This window comes from Culex quinquefasciatus, chromosome 1, assembly GCF_015732765.1.
Source record: "Culex quinquefasciatus strain JHB chromosome 1, VPISU_Cqui_1.0_pri_paternal, whole genome shotgun sequence".
Taxonomy (NCBI): Eukaryota; Metazoa; Arthropoda; class Insecta; order Diptera; family Culicidae; genus Culex; species Culex quinquefasciatus.
Window position 1 is genome coordinate 57,127,892 of NC_051861.1, and position 11,109 is coordinate 57,139,000.

An 11,109-nucleotide genomic window follows, 5' to 3' on the forward strand; every position below is an offset into this window, starting at 1 on the left:
TAGTATTTAAAATTGAGGTGAAAAGTCATCGTTTGTGATTGGACACTCAATAATATTTTAACTGAATGAATGTACATGGAAAAGAAATTTGAATAAATATAAATTAAAAAAAAAAAAAAAACCACTTACGCAGCTCGGTGACATTCTTTACCAGGAAATGGTTACTTTTTGTTAAATTATTAATTAATATTGAACAATTCAATAAATAAAAGCGTTTTCACTCACTCTATTTTGTTGATTCAATTTAACGGCTAACCTTGATTTAATAAAAAAGCCTGCGTTATTTCAACAAAAAATCGACGTTGTTTCAACAAAAATCTGATTTTAATGCGATTTCTGTCTAATTTTAATCAACACAAATTAGGGTAGGTTCAACAAAATACACCGATTTGAAACAACAAAATTTTAGGGTTGATTCAATGCAAAAATTTTGTTGATTATATTCAACAAAATATTTTGTTGAATCAAACCTCGTACAGGCTGATTCTACAAAACATTTTTCTGCGTGATAACATAATCGATTTCACAATGACAAAATCCACCATGAAAAAACAGTTTTACAATCAAAGATAGATGCTCCCCCCTTGTAATTAGAAACTAAGCAACGATCATGTAGTCTACGTATGTTTGACGAATAAATAAATTTTAGTAGTTATGACTCTCCCCATGCCTTACCTGATCCTCTACAGGACCCGTTGGTTTCACCTTGAAACACCGGCGAAGATACCCGCCCAGCATTCGAGGCCGTAGTGTCTCCATTTGGAAGCTACGATGGGCTGAAGAGAGACCACCAGCAAGGATACCACGTGCACACGTGGCCGCCAGTACAAGCATCCAGCAGATGTCGATCGCCCCACGATCGTGGCCTAATCTACGAGGTCGAGGTCGTACGCACCGTTCCATTCTACGACGAACGGTGGCCTTCCAAGCACGGATCAGGAACAGCCAGCAGGATTCCACGTGCCGCGTGGACCCCTGTGATAGTACCACAGGTATCCCCCCCCCTTCTTACGTCCTCGTGTAGCTCTGAGCGATCACCAGGAGCCCAGCAGTAGCAGCAGCCGGCCGGCCAACACACACCAACACTAACACCACACAGCGTAAGTGAAATAAATGTTAGGGAAACAAGATTAAAAGAGTTTTTATTAAGCGTACTGAACACGTTGGTCCCGAAGTAGATCCCGTTGCCGACCCTGAGTGCAAAAAGAGGCCCTGAAGAGCCCACCCTTAAGGCCGTGGCTATTTGACCAGCCGAGAGGAAGACTTTCTGGTAACCCTCAGTTGCCAGCCAGTAACAAACGTGCGCCTAGAAAATATCATCCAGCAGTTCCAGTGCGTCGAACTGTTCCGAACCAGGCCAACCCATCGGCGCTCTGCCGCAACATCTACACTCGAATCGTGCCAGACTCGATCCGGGACCTGATATCGCAGCGGCGGTTATTTGAGAAATTGGAGCCTGAAGAGAGGTTTAAAAGTCTACGTTTGGGATTGCTCGTCACATTTCTAACAGTTTGTTTTTATTTTAAGCTCGAGGAAACCGTCATGCCGAGCCTGTCTGGCGTTTCGTTAATCCGGATAGCTGTCCGTGGCGACACTTCCCAACACCTTCGTGCCAATCCGCCTTATTTGCTGTAGCGCGGTTCTTCCGATCGATGGAGGTCGATCTGGTGTTGGTCGACCAAGCGGAAACTCGGATGGAAACCCCCGGTCGACTGTTCCGTCAGGAAATATTTGATGCACTGGAATTGAACGGCCGGAGGACACAAGGCAGCAGCATTTTTTTCCTGACTCTGCTAATAGAAAGTGGTTTTCCGATGACTGGAGTAACGAAGATTCATTGTTAAACGGTTGTAGTTAAATTGAATTAAACATAATTTAACGTCTTACTGATTATTTCCTTTAGAAAGGGAATATTAATCAAAAAGATGCTTTTATTGCTTTAACATGAAAATCAAACTAAATAAATGTAATGTTTTCAATGTGAACAGTTTGATATAGTTTAATGTTCATGTTAAAGCAATAAAAGCATCTTTTTTGATTAATATTTTCTCAAAAAAATTGATTACGTAAAATGCTCATTGAACAGAGCCATCTAGCGGCAAAAACATTGAACAGAGCCATCTAGTGGCGAAACGCGGTACTGCTCAATAGCGGCCATGTACGGTGGCGCCGCCAGTGTTGAATAGAGAAAAACAGCTAAAAGCTGTGCGTTGCCACACGCACACAATCAAAACGAACTGTCAAATTCCATTCAAAGCGAAATGAACATCGGATGGTCAAAGCGCTTTGAGCATCGAATGTGCATGATCGTTTATGACCATTTGATGTTCAAAATTTCGATACCAATGGTCAAAGAATTCGCATTGGTTGTTTTGCGTATACCTGAGAAATTTCAAGTGTTTGCTTTTGAAAATTTCTCGAAATGTCCATGCCCAAGGAATGTTTGATTTCTTTCATGTCCTTCATTTGGAATAGCCTACCAAGTTGATTTTTAATCCAATTGATGTTGGACTCCTTCTCTCCGATGATGAGTATGTCATCCACATACAGTACCATTCCAAGTTGTTTTGTGCTTGATCGGTACACACAGTAATCACTTTTCAGTTGGGTGAACCCAAGTTTCTTCACTTCGTCGTCGAATTTCTTGTTCCATGCTCTGCTGGCTTGTTTTAATCCGTACAAACTCTTCTGCAGGCGCACAATCTGTGATCTGCTCAATTCATCATTTGGAAGCTTTATAAAAATGGTTTCATTGAGGTCACCATTTAGAAAGGCTGTTTTCACATCCATTTGATGAATGAGCCAGCCAAATTTGTTCGCTTGGGCAAGAATTGTGCGAACACTTTCCATCCTCACAACTGGTGCAAACGTTTCTAATGGTACGTTCGTTTGATGGCTAGTTCCACACTGAGTGCCGCACTCAGAGCTGTCAAAGTGTTAGTTTGAAGAAACTTGCGCTAGTTCCGCACTAGTTTCGCCGCCATCTTGGAACTGAAACTCTAGTGCCGCACTCGATATTTTTTCAATTTCATGCGAGTTCCACGCACACTCAGTGCCTCAAGGCAGTAATTTAGGTCCGTTACTGTTCATACTTTTCGCCAACGAACTGTCGATGCTGCTAAGCGAAGGGTGCCGGTTGTTTTACGCTGATGATGTCAAAATCTTCACCATTGTTAGAAGCGTTTTGAACTGCTCAGCTCTGCAAAGACAGTTAAACCACTTTAACGAATGGTGCGTGCGTAACTTCCTGACGATCAGCATAGAAAAGTGTAGCACAATCTCTTTCCACCGTAAACTCAAACCCGTGGTCTTCGACTATGCCATGTGTTTCACTATCCACCTCCATGACATCGTGTCCAGAGCCAATCGACAGCTTGGATTCATCTTTAGGATCGCTGATGACTTCCGAGATGTCGCGTGCTTACGTTCATTATACTGCGCGCTGGTAAGATCCATCCTCGAGTTCTGCTCCGTAGTGTGGTGTCCGTACCAGAGCACTTGGACTGCTAAAATCGAATCAGTTCAGCGAAAATTCACCCGGCTTGCCCTTCACCGTGCAAGGAATCCTGCCGGTTGGAACACGTACGAAGAACGTTGTCGTGTCTTGCAGCAAGAGACTCTCGAGCGGAGGCGGCACGTCTCACAAGCAACGTTTGTTGCCAAAGTACTGGCCGGTGAAGTTGACACTCCTTGGATTCGCGCTCAAATTCAAATCTACACACCTGCTCGGCCACTTCGTCAACGCCAATATCTACAACTTGCTCACTGCAACACCAATTATGGACAGCACGAACCAGTTCGTTTCATGTGTAGCCGATTCAACGTATTTTCCCACCTGTACGATCCCAACATCTCCACCCCGCAGTTTCAACAACGAGCCCGACTCTGGTACTCTCACCAGCTTTAATCTGTTTCTGTGTTTTATGTTGTTAGCATTTGTCTTTAGTTAAGTTAAGTTTTATAATTAAGACCACAAGTTGTCGGATTATTTAAATAAACAAATAAACAAAATAAACACCGGCTCTTCAAACAAACGTACCATAAGTAGTCGAATCCAGGGCGTTGTGAGCATCCCTTGGCTACCAGCCTGGCTTTGTACCTTCCGTCGTCCTTCACGGTGAAAACCCATTTCGAGTTGATCGATTTTCTTCCCTCTGGAACCGAGTTAACCGCTACCCAGGTATTGTTTGCTTTCATCGATCCGAGCTCATCATTGATGGCTTCTTTCCAACTATCCCAATCATCTCGCAACTTCAGTTCTGAAATTGTTTGGGGAATTTCTTCAAAATTTGATGAAGCAAGTACTGTTAAATTTCTCGTCGTCTTTTTAGTTCTCTTTGATCGACGTAAAGTCGGTTGACCCCAACCTCCCCTTCTTTTGTGATTTTATCATCCATCGATTCCAAAGATTCTACTTGCGCTTCTTCATTAAAATCCTCCTCTGGTGCTGTCTCGATGTCATCAAGATTATCATCAGCGTCGTCGTATTCGCTGACGTCATTACCGTCTTCGTCGTCGTCGTCGTCGTCGGTGAGGGTCGGCTTTTGGCGTTGTTTCATCACGCACAGAAATTATGTAAGTTTGAATCAACAAACAAGTTACTTAACACCAGCAATCATGTTTTATTAAGGCAACAAACCATATTTACTAATTTGATAAACATATTTTACCGACGCTACCATGATTTTTATTGGTTTAACAAACTGGTTTGCCATTTGAGCGTTTCTTTTTTCAAGCGTGTAGTAAAATTTTACAGTGTACTTGTGAAAACTTTTCGTTGCTCAGATCAATATGGCGGGCGAAAGCGACTTCAAAGAAGTTGTGGATTAATTCGTGTTTGAAACGCTGAGTCCAGAGGAAAACCAAAGAGCTTTTGTTGATTTGATTTGGTTAACCGCGGTGGATTTTCTTGAAATAATTCGAACTGTCAAACATCCACCAAAACATCTAGGGTACGTTATCCATTAGTGGACCCCTTTCCTATAGTGGACCCTCTGAAGGGTTTTTGATGAAAAATTCAATAAAATCACAATTTCAAGCGTGTTGTTGTCTACAAATCTTTTATTTGGCATGTTCAGGATCATTTAAAACAATGTTGACTGACATTGAATTGTCCTTTTCACCAAAATAAGTGTTTTTAGTTCGACATCTGAAATCAGCCATGGCCACTAGCATTTTCACAACAAAACTGCATTTATATTTTATGATTGAATTAATCATCCAATCATTTTTTGACTTATTATTTAACTTCAGCAAGTCGAAATAATGTAAGTTTAAGTAACTTTACTAAAATAAAACGAAGAACTGCTCATTTTCGAGCAAAAATTAGGGGGGTCCAATATAGGACAACGAAAATCCAAACTTTGCCAAAAGTGGACCCCTGTTAATTTAACTTACAAAAAAAAGAAAACTGTGTATTTAAGCAAAAGTTTCTCTTAAACATACAAAGAATTCTTGTTGTAATCAACTTAAACGCATATTTTTTCAATTATGAGTATAAATATAGCTGTTTTCATGTTAAAAGTACCAAAAATGCTGAAGCCGTAAAAATTTATAATTAATCAAAACTATAGTTGATTGTACTTAACTGAAGCATCATAAATGCAGTTTGAAATGATATTTTATAATAATAAATCAATAGCAACACATTTTTTTTAAATAAACATGCGTGATTTTATCAGCAACTGTAAACAAATCTATTATTTAGTTTCGGTCAACCATTTATGTAATTAGTATGGAAAAATTTTGCATCAAGATTACTTTTTTTAATTATTTTTATGTTTATAGTGGTTTTTGAAACGTTTTCTCTGATCTTTTTCGGAAATAAATGTTTTTAAATGTCTGTTAGGTTTTTTGTTGTTTAAAGCCAAATTTGTTAACAAAACATATTTTTTTATAATGAAAAGTGAGCAAAATCCATCCTTTATTCATCATATCTATCATTAGACCTACACCATGCATCAAAACATCAAATATCGGTTAAATTTGGTATAAAAATAACAGTTTGCCTATAGTGGACCCGGGTCCACAATCGGATTATGGACCCGGGTCCACTATAGGAAAAGGGGGTCCATCAAGGGGTAAGACAGTGAGAAACTGAGTGACTCATTTTCTCAAAGTTACTCAATGTGACTCAAAGTTACTCAATATCCCTCTTGAACGATTTTCCAATAGGTTACGGAATTTTTGAATATACATTTTTTGACAGGCGAGGCAGGCGAGCGAGTTTACAAACAAGTTGTACATAATTTCACGGCAAGATACTGCTCAACTTCCCAAAATTGGCCATTGTATTTGCTGCGGAATGGTCTGTTCCGGATTTCAATCCGGATGTTGTTACAAAAGAAAGATTCCGGCGTTGCGGCACGTAGCAGTTCTCGATTTTGTGGCATAGCTGGCACCCCCTGCACGCTTGTAGAAGCTGCTGACCTTGTGCCAGAGTTCTTTAGCAGGGCTCAGCCGGCCGGATTTACCGCCCTTTCCGGTCCATTATCTCCAAAAACGGACCCGACAGAATGCCCTGCTCGCCTTCACCCTCGGTGTCAACAGCTGATGGCAAGATGGAATCGACCGAGGCCCTGTACAACGACGCTCGTTTCGAGGAAATCAAGAAGGAAGTCTCGTCCTACATCAAGAAGAACGGCTCCGTGGAACCGTCCACCAAGATGGCAAGGCTGACGGCAAGTACCTGCTTGAGACTATGGAGCATCCTGACGCCGACCTTCCCCACCGACAAGCCCCTGCATCTGCCCCTAAAGGACGCCAACAAAATCGATGCGAATTATCCCGGTATCGCCATCGTCTTCGCCCCGGTCAACCTGACCGCTGATGTCAAGTCCGTCGAAATGCACCAAGAAGCCAGAGGCCGTGCCCGGACTCAAAAATCACCGCCCAGGTCATCATGCTGAACCACTTCGGTCAGATCTCCAACGGATACAACCCAGTACTGGAATGCCACACCGCTCACATTGCTTGCGAGTTCAGCGGGATCAAGGAGAAGGTCTTTCATCGTTCCGGCAAGTCCACCGAGGATTATCGAAAGTCCATCAAGTCTGATGATGACACTATCGTCTTCCTGATCCCACCCAAGCCCCTGTGGTAGCGGAAAAGGCCATCAAACAACATTCGATACTAGCGACCGCGAGGACAGTTCCCTTGAGTGAACCAGAAGTCGATCCGGTCATGTCCTTCGGGTACTTGCGAGTAATCAGCTATTGTCGAAGGAGCCAGACAAAACTAATAAAAAAAAGTGTTTATTTCTGCTTTTGCTTAGTTTTTTTTTAAATGTCGGTTTCACGAGCTTGTGGTAGTCGCGGGACAGTCCGGGAACTTGATATCTACCATGTCCACCAGCACCCTACACATCTTCAGATCCTACTCCTTCGGATGACGATCCGCAGCTGCTCGGCGCAAACACAACTTTTGTTTCGATTCCGGCGTGTGGGAGATGCCGTATTTTTATACAGATCTGGTCCTGTAAGGGTAGGATCCATGATATCAGCCTTGGGTAGGATCAGTCTGCCGTAGGATGAGTATTGAAAGAGCGGGTGCTGCCTATACTGGTGGATGATGCTTTTTTCCTTGTCCTTGCCCTTTGACCTTTCTGCTCCGCAGACGCCTTAAATTGCTGCTAAGAATAAAACCGGAACCAATCGTCCGGCCTAAAACAAAGCAACAGTGAATTGTTCTATTTGCCGAAGTTAGTGGCGGCGGATTTGAGACCAAGCCGGAAGCATGCGAGATTACCGAAATGGAGGATGATTGTCGCACAGCTGGGATTTCGGCGGCCACTTCCTCCTGCCCTTTCTTCTGCGCTTCCGCTGCCCGTTTGTCCTTCGTCACAAACACCGGCCTTGCCTACAACGAAAGCGATTCCTTTTCCAAAGCCTCCAAAGCACTTATCGCCAGTTTTACCTCTATGTACCACCCCCAGCAGTGCTCTCCTCCCTTTCGCTCAAAGTCCCGCTTGTTTTCTTCGACCTTGATCGCTTTCTGCCCGCGTCATGACCACAGTCCTCGCGATTTCCCCCCGACGGTGGAGGACCGTTGCCGTTTCCGACCGTGCAAAAAAAAGTTCTGACATTTCTAGACGTCACACCGACGTTTTTCTCAGGATGATTCATGTTAGGGTGGAAGAGCGTTAGTATAATAACATTATTTATTTAAGTATACTTATTAATATACTTAGGAAAAGTTCTAAGAGTTTCCAGCCTCTTGACCGGAACCAGATTTTTTCATTTTTGGGGTTGGTTTGTGTCTGTCAAAGTCAGTCGTCTCGGTCGTCTCTCTCTGGTGCCAAATGTCAGTGTCAAAATTCGTTACGTCGTTTGGGAGGATTGAAAAACTTTGAGTGGCTCAATGTTACTCAAAATTATTCAAACTTTCTCAATATTACTCTCTGTCCTACCCCTTGGGGTCCATAACAAGGCAAAAAAACTTTTTTTTCAAATGGCTATTTTTCTGCTCAAAAACAAATAAATGATGAAACAAATAATCAAAATTGTTCAAAAGACTTCAGATTTCATTGTTTTGTACAAAGGGGTATGAAAAAGTGCTTAAAATATTGAAAATTTGTGAAAAATGTGCTTCGGCTCTACTAGGGGGTCCACTAATGGTTAAAATACCCTACCACATTGATCACACAAAAAACTGTGGTAGAAAACTATCCACCGGTAGATCCTTTGGTGGATTTTTGACAGTTCGAATTATTTCAAGAAAATCCACCGCGGTTAACCAAATCAAATTAACAAAAGCCCTCAAGTGTTTGATTTGCGTAATAAGATTCAAGTGCAGGCGGAGGTAATTCCAGCGTTATAAGTAAGCATTTGTTGTTTGTTGGAAAGATTAGTTCTGACTCATTTTTTCAAGCAAATCGTTATACACCTTCTTCTCTACAGATTATCGAGCGGTCGGTATTGGAAGTTTGGTCCAGCCACCTATCTTGGAGGATGGTAAAACGACCGAAACGTTCTTTCCAGTGGTCGATCCGGAGACGACGGCACAAACCGCCGTCTACCGAGAGCATTGCACGGCAACTTAACCTGCTTCAAACACCACAAGGGACAACGCATCGGAACTGATGTATCTAACCCGGAAGGACCGAATTGCGGCTTCAATGTTATGGTCAAGTTCTTCTACCGGTTATCGGACTAAATTCGAAATGTTTCTCTAGTGCAATTATTCAGATATTCCGAAGGAAAGGCGCTTCTAACTTCACTCGACGGCAATTGCTCAGAAGGTAAATAGTAATATCATTTTGAACCCGAAAAGAACAAAAATTTACAGTTCTTTATTTCAGGTGTTAAAAATGTCACCGTGCTATCGCTGCCGAATCACTTTTCATCGTGCAATCATCCGGTCGGCAAGACTGCCAAATCCAAACCCTAATTTACCATTAATTTACACACGTTAAACAGTAAACTGTACTATCGATATTATATTTTAATGTGAGCATTAACTGAAAATAAATCAATTAAATCTATTTTTTATTTCAAAAAAGAGTTTGTTTCGCGGTGCCTGTCCGTCGGGACGCATTTTTTTTTTCGCGTTCCGTTTTCGTCGATCGTCGTCGGTGTGCATTTCGGGTGAGTTCGTGCGTGTGTGTGTGAAGGTGCGGCTAGCTCTGGTTGTCATGATGACAGCAGAGCTGAGCCAGTTCGTTTCGCGGTGCCTGTCCGTCGGGACGCATTTTTTTTTCGCGTTCCGTTTTCGTCGATCGTCGTCGGTGTGCATTTCGGGTGAGTTCGTGCGTGTGTGTGTGAAGGTGCGGCTAGCTCTGGTTGTCACGATGACAGCAGAGCTGAGCCAGTTTGTTTCGCGGTGCCTGTCCGTCGGGACGCATTTTGTTTTTCGCGTTCCGTTTTCGTCGATCGTCGTCGGTGTGTATTTCGGGTGAGTTCGTGCGTGTGTGTGTGAAGGTGCGGCTAGCTCTGGTTGTCATGATGACAGCAGAGCTGAGCCAGTTCGTTTCGCGGTGCCTGTCCGTCGGGACGCATTTTTTTCGCGTTCCGTTTTCGTCGATCGTCGTCGGTGTGCATTTCGGGTGAGTTCGTGCGTGTGTGTGTGAAGGTGCGGCTAGCTCTGGTTGTCACGATGACAGCAGAGCTGAGCCAGTTTGTTTCGCGGTGCCTGTCCGTCGGGACGCATTTTTTCGCGTTCCGTTTTCGTCGATCGTCGTCGGTGTGTATTTCGGGTGAGTTCGTGCGTGTGTGTGTGAAGGTGCGGCTAGCTCTGGTTGTCACGATGACAGCAGAGCTGAGCCAGTTCGTTTCGCGGTGCCTGTCCGTCGGGACGCATTTTTTTTTCGCGTTCCGTTTTCGTCGATCGTCGTCGGTGTGCATTTCGGGTGAGTTCGTGCGTGTGTGTGTGAAGGTGCGGCTAGCTCTGGTTGTCATGATGACAGCAGAGCTGAGCCAGTTCGTTTCGCGGTGCCTGTCCGTCGGGACGCATTTTTTTTTCGCGTTCCGTTTTCGTCGATCGTCGTCGGTGTGTATTTCGGGTGAGATCGTGCGTGTGTGTGTGAAGGTGCGGCTAGCTCTGGTTGTCATGATGACAGCAGAGCTGAGCCAGTTCGTTTCGCGGTGCCTGTCCGTCGGGACGCATTTTTTTTCGCGTTCCGTTTTCGTCCATCGTCGTCGGTGTGTTTTTCTCGTTAGTCATGTATTTGATACACATCACAGTCGGATTTCTTTGTTCTATGATTTGCAATTGTTTCACGGGAAGATTCTTTTTAAATTGCGTCAGCAAAATATAAATTATCATTCAATTAGACCATTCGTTTCCCGCGAATCACGGCGACAAATATTGTTTCAACGCGATTGTTCAAGTCCTTCAGATAACATCATAACTCTTCAGTCATCAATTGGTCGCTCATCTTATAATAATTTAAAAGTATAAATAGTCTCAGGGCAACTCTACGTAAATATGTTACGCTGAGTTTAATATTTCACCTTTTCATCACACATAATTTTGATTCTATCTTTCCACAGCCGGCTGTCTAAGATTGAATCATTTATGTTAAACTCAACACCAAATAACCGGGAACGGTCTCATCCGCATCATCCGATTGTTTGCCTTGAGCATACATAATACATCACCCTATTCAACAAA

The 11,109-nt window shown here is 43.1% G+C and overlaps 1 long non-coding RNA gene and 1 pseudogene across 1 annotated transcript; both read left to right on the forward strand.

Annotated features, from left to right (window-relative positions):
- Positions 1-666: 666 nt before the first annotated feature.
- Positions 667-7,154, forward strand: LOC119769722 (annotated as a pseudogene).
- Positions 7,155-8,713: 1,559 nt separating this feature from the next.
- On the forward strand, positions 8,714-9,447 carry LOC119765361. The gene is made up of 3 exons (XR_005276666.1): positions 8,714-8,817; positions 8,898-9,238; positions 9,299-9,447. It is a non-coding gene; the product is annotated as an uncharacterized LOC119765361 (long non-coding RNA).
- The last annotated feature ends 1,662 nt before the right edge of the window (positions 9,448-11,109 follow it).